This window comes from Colobus angolensis, unplaced genomic scaffold (genome assembly GCF_000951035.1).
Source record: "Colobus angolensis palliatus isolate OR3802 unplaced genomic scaffold, Cang.pa_1.0 Scaffold32, whole genome shotgun sequence".
NCBI classification, from domain to species: Eukaryota; Metazoa; Chordata; class Mammalia; order Primates; family Cercopithecidae; genus Colobus; species Colobus angolensis.
Window position 1 is genome coordinate 4,107,089 of NW_012116488.1, and position 11,573 is coordinate 4,118,661.

Genomic DNA, 11,573 nt, shown 5'->3' on the forward strand with positions numbered 1-11,573 from the left:
GGAGGCGGAGGCAGGGGGATCATTTAAGCCCAGGAGTTCAAGACCAGCTTGGGCCACATCGCATGGCCCTGTCTCTAAAATAAATAAATAAATAAAGTCAACAGCCATTTCTTTCTGCAATGACTATGGGTCAATTCAAAGTTCCAACTGTTTGCAGTAATATCAATATTGTTTTGGGGACTGTTTAAGAGAATATACCCATAATTGTATTAATGATGCTAGAAATCAACATTTTCAGTGTAAGACAGAGATAAAACTATGAAAAGCCAAGAAATGAGTGAAAGTGATAAGAACAGGAGGCAGGGAAGTTCTGGGCAGAAGAGGCAGGTTCTCGGTGAGGGCCCCAGCCTCAAGCTGAAAAGCCTGGAACCTTGGCCCAAAGTGAGAACATCCATCCCTGTTTTCTCACTCGAATGTTGCCTTTTCCAAAACCACCAATGGCTTGCCCCGTACCTCCATCCCATGCCCATAAAAACCCCAGGCTCAGCTGGCAGAGAGAAGAGAAGCAACTGGACATTGCAGACTATAGTTGGATGTTGGAAAGAAGTGGCTTGACTTGAGAGGGACAGCCTGATGACGTAACTTCAGAGATGAATCTGGATGGAGACAGCTAGACTTCAGGGGAAGATTACCTTCCCACTCTGTCTCCTTTCTAGCTTCCCTTCCCACTGAGAGCCACTTTCGCTGGCAATAAAATCTGCTTCATTTATCATCTTCAATTCGTTCGTGCAACTTCATTCCTCCTAGATGCTGGACAACAACTCGGGTGCCATGAGTGTGGGTGTAAAAGGTTGTCACACCGACCCTCCACTGAGCTGTTAACACTTAAGTCGTCCACAGATGGCAGAGCTAAAAGAGTATTGCAATACTTTCTCTGGGGCTTCAGGGAGCACAGCGACCGAAGACGCTGCCATGGGGCTGGTATGGGGTTTGCTCCTGTTGGTGCCCAAAAGTGCTCGCCCTGGCTCCTGCACCAGCTCACCTGCCCTCCCCCTCCCATAAGGGGTGGAGCAGCGAGTAAGTGGAGTTCACCCCGCTGGTGCTGAAGAGGCCAGCTAGTTCCCACACCCATGCACTCCAGTTTCCACCCGTGAAGTGCTCAGGGAAATAACCTGCTTCAAAAACACTATAATGTTAAAATTAAATTTAAAATATCACTATGAATGTAGAATTCAGAAAATTTATATTCTAGCTTCCTCCACTGAAAGCATTTAAAAGTAATGTCAGACCAGTAGCAATAAACACCCCTCTGACCCAGATTTTGGTTGCTAATATATTTACCACTGAAAGGAACCTGGGCTCTTTGAAAAATGTCTGATTTGGCCAGGTATGGTGGCTCATGCCTGTAGTCTCAGCACTTTGGGAGGCTGAGGTGGGTGAATCACTTGAGGTCAGGAGTTTGAGACCGGCCTGGCCAACATGGTGAAACCCCATATTTACGAAAAATACAAAAATTAGCTGGGCTTGGTGGCACACACCTGTCAATTCCAGCGACTTGGGAGGCTGAGGCAGGAGAATCACTTGAACGTGGCAGGTGGAGGCTGCAGTGAACCAAGATCGCACCACTGTACTCCAGCCTGGATGAGACAGCGAGATTGTCTCAAAAAACAAAAGACAAAAAGAAAAAAGAAAAAGAAAAATGGCTGATTTTAAGTCTGGGGAAGAGAAGGTACTAAATGAGCCCAAGGGATATCTCACTGTGTCAGAAATCAAGGAATCAAAAATAAACGAGGCTATGTAAAAAAACCACAGTAGCACTGTGACGCACTCAGTGATTGAAATTATGCCATTTGAACACCAGAAAGACTAATGATTTTAGCACACAAAAACACACTGAAATCAACAATAATACATTAGTCCACAATGATATTAAAACAAAGAGAAAGCTAGAAAAAAGCTTCAGCTGTCACCATTAGAGGGAACTGGTAATAAAAGACAAAGAATTACACTTATCCTTCTTTTTCAGTAGGAGTTCCATTTCAAGATAACCAAGTATCTCTGGTTGGTAAGAAAAATCACTGCTTTCAGAAGAATGTCAGAGTAAATGTTGAATTCTCTAGTGAAACTACTGACTCAGGAAAGGATTATCAACTGTTGTTCAAGACATTAGCATATGGTTGACAGGGAATACACATTGGCAGGATGCCAAAATATACACTGCAGATTATTACTAGTACTTTTTGAGTTGTAAAGGGAAATATGTAATTGTTCAATAGAGATATCAATCTATCATCAACTGAATTCACTAGTAAAATTGAAAATTTAGCATCACTTCTGATGATAGGCAACCAGAAACTATGCATCTCTCACAATAATGACACTATCTCCTAAGTTATAAAGCATTGCCTTTGATGTACTTCAGCCAAAAAAAGGTTTCCATTTACAGGAACCACAGGGGGGTAAGTGGGATATACTACAGAACAACTGGGTCAGTTGATTTAACGAACCAATGTTGTGGTTTAAGGCACTCCCAGATTGGCAGTGCCTCCAGGTGTCTGGCAGAGCAAAAACAAATCCCTATTGAACAAGACACTTTGATTCTAGGTTTCAATTTATTTCAAATATCTGAATACAATGACCAATATACAATAAAAAAAAAAAAACAGGTACACAAGGAAATAAGACATCGTGAACAAAATGTGACAAGCACCTCAGATACTAGTGTGGCCTGACGCAGGCTATAGAACAGCTGTGTTTACTATTCTCAGGACAAGTTTTGATGGCGTGTTCCAGAGAACAGGAAAATATTTTAAAATGATAAAACTTCAGACTGAAAAAAGAACCAAACAGAACTTTCACCAACGGAAAAAAAAAAACAAAAAAAACCCTGAAATTGAAAGCTCAAAAGAAGGGTTTAACACATATAGACACATCCGAAGATTTACAATGAATAACAAAAATTGAGAAGTATGCGTTTCAAAACTTTCATATCAACTTAACAGGGCAATCTGATGTCTACTGACTATAATAATAAAAACATTGTGGGTGTATTTTGTAGTTCACTTCTGTCATAATTTATTGTTATTGTATTTTATTTTCTGATAAAATAAAGGAGTCATAGCTGGGATAACATACTGTTACAATTCAACAACAAGAAGACAACCAACTTTTTTTTTTTTTTTTTTTGGGGGGGTCTCATTTTTTCGCCCAGGCTGGAGTGCAGTGGTGTGATCTCAGCTCACTGCAACTTCTACCTCCCAGGTTCAAGCGATTCTCCTGCCTCAGCCTCCTGAGTAGCTGGGGCTACAGGCATCTGCCGCCACGCTTGGCTAATTTTTTTGTATTTTTAGTAGAGATGGGGTTTCACTGTGTTAGCCAAGATGGCCTTGATCTCCTGACCTTGTGATCTGCCTGCCTCAGCCTCCCAAAGTGCTGGGATTACAGGCTTGAGCCACCGTGCCCGGCCGACAACCAACTTAAAAATAGACAAAAGATACAAGTAGACATCTCATCAAAGAAGGCAGACAAATGGCTAACAGGCATATGAAAAGATGCTTAATATTTCCAGTCACTGGGGAAATGCAAATTGAAACCACAGTGAGACACCATTACACACCCACAAGAATTAAGCTATAATCAAAAAGACAATAATAATACTGGCAAGAATGTGGACACATCCTCATACATTGCTGGTGGAAATGTAAAATAGTGCAACCACTTTGGAATACAGTTTGGCAGTTTCTTTTTCTTTTTCTTTTGAGACACAGTCTTGCTCTGTCGCCCAGGCTGGAGTGCAGTGGTGTGATCTCAGCTCACTGCAACTTCTACCTCCCAGGTTCAAGCGATTCTCCTGCCTCAGCCTCCTGAGTAGCTGGGGCTACAGGCATCTGCCGCCACGCTTGGCTAATTTTTTTGTATTTTTAGTAGAGATGGGGTTTCACTGTGTTAGCCAAGATGGCCTTGATCTCCTGACCTTGTGATCTGCCTGCCTCAGCCTCCCAAAGTGCTGGGATTACAGGCGTGAGCCACGGTGCCCAGCCAGCAGTTTCTTAAAAAGCTAAACATAAACTTGCCATACAAGCCAGGAATTCCACTCCTAGGTATCTACTCAAGAGAAATGAACTATATGCTCACACAGGCCTCTATGCAAATATTCACAGCAGCAGTTACTCATAGCAGCTAAGAAACAGCCCAAATGTCCATTAACTGGTGAATGGATAAACACAATGTGGTATATCCATCTGACTGAATATGACGCAGCATTAAAAAGAAACAAACTACTCAACACAGAGGAACCTCAAAAACATGACAGCAGATGTAAAAGACTACCTATGGTATGATTTCGCTCATATGAAGTGTCCAGAAGAAAGTAAGTCTAGAGACAGAAAGCAGATCAGTGGGTGCCTGCATCTGGGGTTGGGCGTGGAAATTAATGGTGAATGGGCACGAGGTAACTTTTGGAGGAAGATGGAAACATTCTAAAATAGAACTGTGGTGATGGTTGCACAACTCTATGTATTTGCTAAAATAACTAAATTTTCCAGTTACAATGGGTAAATTTTAGGATATGTAAATTATGCCTCAATTAACTCTAAAAAAGAAAAGCCTATGACTTGAAAAGTTAGGAAAAAAAGAAAATCGAGGGATAGGGCTGAAAGTTACACTCAGAATGAATACATGGCTTTAAATTCTTTTATTCTTAAAAAGCAAACTAAAAATAAGTGAACTCTCTACTCAACTTAATAAATGACGAAAAGGTTAAAATAAAAGACACAGGATAATTAAAGATAAAAGTGCAGATGAATAATATTGAACACAAACAGAACAGTCAAAAGAAAAATGAACTTACAAGGAGACATAACCACCACAGATGGGGAAGAGATTAAAAGGGCCGTTAAACAATGACCATGTACTAGTGAACAGACCCCCCTTTCTAAATGAACCCACTATGGAAAGAAGCTACAGATGTTTCATAGAGAAAAGCAACAGGCCCACTGAGTTCCAAGTCAACCTTTCAACCCTATTTCATGGACACATTCCACATTGTATTGTTTCTGAAATCCAGGTCCATCTCATCATCCCTGTCATGAGGTGGCAGTGTGAGGGAGCTGCGGGAAAAGCTTCTGCAGGCCACCCCAGGAACCATCATGAAGTGCTGATGACAACGAATCTTAGATGGGGCAAAATACAGGTTTATGAAAAAGAAGTAAACCATAGACCAGCTCCATGTAGTAAATATGGAAGCAAATACTCTAAAGAAAATTAGTTCCAAACACTATGAAAACACAGTGACAAAATTGACAAAATGCAAAGATACTTCAAAACCAGAAAAAGCTGTCAACACAGCAATTATAATAGTAACATCTTAAAGAGAAAAATCATATGGCATTTGACCAAATTCAGCAGCGGTACCCACCCAGCATGCACTGGCATGGCGCCAACCAGCCTGCATGGGTCCAGGAAGAGTCCTGTGAGCGTGGACTCTGGAGCACCAGCAGCCTTGCAAAGACTGCTTACCAGAAACCAAGAGCCACTTTCCCATCAAATTAGGAAATGCCGAAGCCATTTACTGAAATGGGAGAAAACAGGAATGCCTGCTATCACTTCTGTTCTAGGTTTTGTTGGTCCCTCTTAGTGGCAGAATAAAATTAAAATAACTAGTGTATGTTGGCATAAATAGTGGAAGAGAGATAAAAGAATCCATTGCAAACAACAGGACTATATATGCAGACTGTAGTGGAAACATTAAGACTAATACGAAAATGTGGTAAGGTGATGGCAAAATATTTAAAAACCAATAGCTCTAGATGAGATTAGCAAAAACCAATCAGAAGTGGAAATGGGAAAAAATATAACCCAGTCACAAGAGTGACAAGCAAAAGCTATAGAGTATTTAGAAATAAATTTACTGGAAAGTTAGAGATTTACAAGAAAACCATAAAATTTTGTAAGTCAGAAGACAAGACCCAGAAAAATGGGGGATATACACCATCCTCCTAGATGGAAAAAAGATATCAATTTTCACCAAATTAATATATAACTTTAATTCCAATCAATTATTGTTTTTCTAAACTAGATGAAATTATTTTAGTATATATACAGAAACATTAATGTTTTAGAACAGCCAAGAAATAATTATCAAACAAGACCAGTGAGGGGAACTGGCTTGATCCATGTGAAATTCTCCTGGATATGTGGATTTACTATGGAGAATTTACTCTTTTCGGGAACAGTGAAAATGTAAGTGTCAGTGGAAGTACATTGCATGCCATTCTTACTAGGTATAATAAAAAACGAAGGAAATGGAGATTGAGAATAGAAAACAGATGTAGAACAGATGTAGAAAGAGGCTTGTGCAGAGACTCCTCAGAAGAGGTAAAGGAAGTACACTGGAGGCCGGCATACACCGGTACTTGCATGGGCTGTGCCCCACGCATGGAATAATATACGACGACAAAAGTGACAAATGCAAAGCTGGTTCAAAACCAGAAAAATCTATCAACACAGCAATTATAATCTTAACATCTTAAGGAGAAAAATCATATGGCATTTGACCAAACTCAGCAGCAGTACACACCCAGCATGCACTGGCTGAGGTAGGGCATGCATGGAAAGGTGCGGCACATGGCCAACCTTCTATATCATGGCAGATCCAAGCCCCAGTTTAGACGGACATTAGGGGACAGGGCTTGAGATACGAAGGCCCAACGATGGTTATACAGCCTTTTCCCTCCCTCTGACTCTCGGCCTCCGGAGGGTACTGGAAGGAGTCGGTACCTATCCCTTTCCTTGCTGTCTCACCAACGGGTTGCTCACTCCAGGAGAATAGGGGCTTGGTTTTGTTTAATTCTGTACCCCTAGTACCTAGAATAGCTTACACAGGCGCTCAACACATATTTGCTGAATGAATGAACAGCATGAGAAATGTATATTCTATTTGGGAAGAGGAAGACTAATCAAAAATGACTTAGCATGCATATTATCTACCACAAAGGTAAACCAATTATAAGCCAAATACAATACAAGCTCTAGAAAATGCAAGCAAGAACCTGGATTTTTTTGTTTGTTTGTTTGTTTGAGACGGAGTCTTGCTGTCACCCAGGCTGGAGTGCAGTGGCACAGTCTCGGCTCACGGCAAGCTCCGCCTCCCGGGTTCACGCCATTCTCCCGCCTCAGCCTCCCAAGTAGCTGGACTACAGGCATCCGCCACCACGCGCAGCTAATTTTGTTTTTGTATTTTTAGTAGAGACGGGATTTCACCGTGTTAGTCAGGATGGTCTAGATCTCCTGACCTCGTGATCTGCTCTCTTCGGCCTCCCAAAGTGCTGGGATTACAGGCAAAAGCCACTGTGCCCGGCCGAGAACCTGAATTTCTAGCAAGTGGGGTACAAGAAAATTCATCAACCCATAAATCCACCCACCCATCCACCCACCCATAAATCCACCACCCACCCAGCCTCCCTTCCTCCCTCCCTCCTTCTACCTGGCAAATCTGATACCTGCTTCACAGTGTGGAAGGCCTGGGAATACAGCTATAAACATGACAGACAGACTGCTGCTCTCACTGAGTTCATATTTACTTTTTTTTTTTCCTAAGATAGGATCTCACTCTGTCATCCAGGTTGAAGTGCAGTGGCACAATCATGGCTCACTATAGCCTTGGCCTCCCAGGCTCAAGCAAACCTCCCACTTCAGCCTCCCGAGTAGCCGGGACCACAGGTGTGTGCCACCATGCCCAGCAAATTTTATTTTTTTGTAGAGACAGAGTCTCCCTATGTTGCCTAGGCTGGTCTCGAACTCCTGGGCTCAACTGGTCCTTCTGCCTCAGTCTCCCAAAGTAATGGGATTATAAGCGAGAGTCACTGGACTGGTTGCTGAATTAATATTCAGTGGAAATTAATTATAAAAGATCCATTATTATAAATTTAAGGTATGAAAAATGATATTTTATTTAGTATATCTGTCTTATATTTTAGTAATTATAAAGACTTTAAGAAGTTCACATTTGACTTTAGGGTCCTTACTCTGTTTTCCTTGATAAGGTTTTAAGCACCTCAATCTCAAAATCTAAAGGAAGACTTTTAGGGCTTAAACAACCTGAGATAGAAAGGGATGGCTGTGTCATTTGGGGAGAAATTCAAAGTAAAGAGCACTTTTTCCTAATTTCATGTAAGGAATGCTTGAGGTAATCCCTAATGACTCATAACAAAGCAAGTCCATAATGTACTATAGTCCTTACTTTAGAAACGTAGAGAACTTCAACGATAATTTTGACAATTATTCTACTTGGAGTAATTCCTTTCAGAATTGCTACAGTTCTAAGACAAACAAATGAGAAGTAATTTAAAAGAAAAACTGGCTAGCTTAATACCGTAAATAAAAAGATGTTCAGCTTTTCCTGTTTTCTTAGTGTATTATGCCTATACTATGTTGTTAAACTTTTATCTTAAACTTTTATCTTAAATAGCTCTGGAACTTAAAATGTTAATTGAGTAAACAAGTTAATGACATTCAACCTAAAAAAACAAAACAAAACAAAAAACACCTCAATACAGAAAAGACGACCCTGCAAAACACAAACACAGCAAAGGAATAAGTTAGCACACTATCAAAACATCGCTCCTTCACTCCAATAGCCACAATTTAACTTTTAAAAGACAAATAAAAATTACCTTTTAAGGATGGTAGTTTTTGAAGTTCTCTATTATTGCTTGCGCTAAACCTTGAAGAATTTTGCCGTTTGTCTTTCTTCACTATGGGCTGAGAGACTGGTACTTTTATTTTAGCAGATACTGTAGACGGGACAGCAACAAGGCTGTTTTTCCTGACGGAAATTTGCTTCCAAAACAAAAACAAAAACAAATGAATATGTACAATGGTTGTATCTTTTAGCACTATTAAAATATAGAAAAGCATATATACGAGTCTTACTCTGGGGCATTCCCCTTCACTCCATGGAAGACATCATTCCTTAGAGTGGCTGGAGTATGGGGCTTATGTCCCACCTTCAGCAATGCTAGACTGAGAGATTCAAAGATACACCTAATTTCGCGTATCTTCCTTCAAACTTTTGATTGCTAAATATTTACCACATAGGTTGATGTGGCAGACTAAATAATGACCCCTAAAGATGTCCACATCCTAATTCCTGGAACCAGTGAATATGGGACCTTTCTTGGCAACAGGGACTCTGCAGATGGGATTCAGTTAAAAATCTTGAGATGGGAAGATGATCCTGGATCATCCAGGTGGGCCCAAGGGAATCACACAGGTCATTACAAGAGGGAGGCAGGAGGGAGACAAGAGAAGGCAATGGGATGACAAAAGTAGGGGTCAGAGAGAGATCTGAAGATGCTACATGGCTGGGTTGGAAGATGCAGGGAAGTGGCCATGAGCCAAGGCAGGCAGGCAGCCTCTAGAAGGTGGGAAAGGCTGGAAATAGATTCTCCTCTAGAACCTCCAGAGCCATCACCACCCTGCTGACACCTTCATTTTGGCCTCATTTCAGACCTGCATGCCAGAACTGTAACATAGTAAGTTTATGCTCTTTGGAGCCGCTGCATGTGTAACTTGTACAGTGGTGCAAGGAGATGAATACAGCTGAGTACCTCACAAAATGCTAGATGTTCTCTGCTGGCTCACCACTTAGTCTTGAACATGCAGAGCAGGCCGTCTGAGTGCTTTCCCTTGAGCCCCAGGAAAAGGCTCTGCTGGAGCGGTTCTGCTGCCATTGTCCCAGGCTCCTGGTGTGTGTGCCCATTCCCAGGCTGCACCATAGCTCCAGGGCTAGTCAACACCCCTGTGGCCAACCTGCAACGTTGCCATCTGAACTACTCAGTAGAGGCGGAGAGAGTCTGAGGATGCATGAAGCAGAGGAACCAGGGGTCCCTGTCATCCACACAGGCCAAAGGAGCTCACCAAGGGGGTCTGTGGAGCTCAGCTGTCCTCTGGGCCCCCCCGCTGAAGGGCTCTCTGGGTAGCAAGCAGTGACCTGGCCCACAGCTGTTTGCTGCCACCACTGTCCAGCAGTGACAGCCAACGGCTGCTGTGTCAACCGTCAAGATGATTGATACAATGTGCTTGTTGCCCACCCTTCTTGTCTGCCCAAAGAAAGGGAGTCTGTGTCTGCCTATGTGCGCTTTAAAAAGGCTGTCTGCTCCCAGACAGTTTGCTTCTGTGTCCCCACCCAAATCTCATCTCAAATGGTAATCCTCACGAGTTGAGGGAGGGACCTGGTGGGAGGTGACTGGATCGTGGGGGCAGTTTCCCCCAGGATGATCTTGTGATACTGAGTTCTCACGAGATCTGATGGCTTAAAAGTGTTTGGCAGCTCCCCCCTCCCTTTCTCTCTCTCTCTCCTGCCACTGCCTAAGAAGTGCCTTGCTTCCCCTTTGCCTTCTGCCATGATGCTAAGTTTCCTGAGGCCTCCCCAGCTATGTGAAACTGTTAGTCAATTACACATCTCTTGTTTATAAATTACCCAATCTCAAGTAGTTTTTTATAGTGAAAACGAACTAATATAGACTCCATCCTGGAGACACAAACCCATCCAGTTTAGGGTCAAGGAGAGTAGACACACCAACTGCAGCCCCAAACATTAATTTGTTCTCATCCTTGAATGAAATTTTCATAAGCGGTAAGAGCTGCTTTACTTTCTACTAAGGTGCTTAGGAATGCCTGCAAAGAGCTGTCTGATGTGACACACTGCCGGAACAGCAGGCAGACTCTGACCTGGGAGGCAGGGGCCTCGGCGAGTTCCCTTCCCTTCTCTCCCTCGGTCTGTGGCTTTTTTCACAAAAGGTACTTTCTTGGGCTCTGAGCTTGACATCTGTCAATCTTTTATCATGAAAGCCTGGGTCTTTCTTCCCTAAAAGCCCCTCCATAACCAGCTCCTCCGCAGATCCCCCAGTTAGACAGTTTCTGCTCCGCCTTCTCTGGGCGCCCCTGCCATTGATTCCACAGTCTGGAGGAGCTGCTCCTAGGAGCTGTCTCGGCTTTAGATGTTCGGTCACATATGTGCGTGTTCCAGTAGATAACCCTCTCCATCTCCTTTTCATTTCACTATAGTGCCAGCCCAGCACTCACAGCGAGGACCTTGGGTAGAGGCCAATGACAGGGCTCCCCCGTGGCTTCTGACCCCAGCTGGAAGGTCAGCCGCAGGGAAGGTGGCCCAGCCTGGGGAGCTCGGAGGCAAGCCCATGGGTCCTGACTGCCATGGGGACACACTGAGGATAGGCTTCTGCCCCTGAGACAATAAGAAGTCAGCCCTCGGGCACAGTTCTGAAGGGGCCCTTGGCCCTTTGGCCACCACGCCCCACTCCTCTCTCATCAGGGCCAAGGCCAGAGAGAGGGGCCACTCTGCCGGCCCTGCCCAGACCAGCCACCCGCTGCCTGCCCCACAACACTGTGACCTGATGCTCCCACCAACTCTGAGGGGACATCTTCCTCCCTGATGGGACATCAGCTCAGGAGGGCAGGGTCTGTCTGCATGAGACACTGCCTGTCCCTGGGAAGGTGAGGTGACCTCCCTGAGGAAGGAGCTGCAGAGCTGCCCAAAGCAGATGCCACCAAGAACTTGGGCTCAAAGAGGGGAAGAAGGAGAGAGAGAGGGGGAGAGAGAGGGAGGGGGCGGG

At 43.5% G+C, this 11,573-nt stretch overlaps 1 protein-coding gene across 1 annotated transcript in view; it reads right to left on the bottom strand.

Moving 5' to 3' along the window:
* PPP2R5C (protein phosphatase 2, regulatory subunit B', gamma) overlaps window positions 1-11,573 on the bottom strand; it is a 170,539-nt gene that overhangs the window by 135,785 nt on the left and 23,181 nt on the right. The window contains exon 3 of the mRNA XM_011951453.1: window positions 8,613-8,778. The gene's annotated coding sequence lies outside the window, so the exon portion shown is untranslated. The remainder of the gene's footprint in view (window positions 1-8,612; window positions 8,779-11,573) is intronic.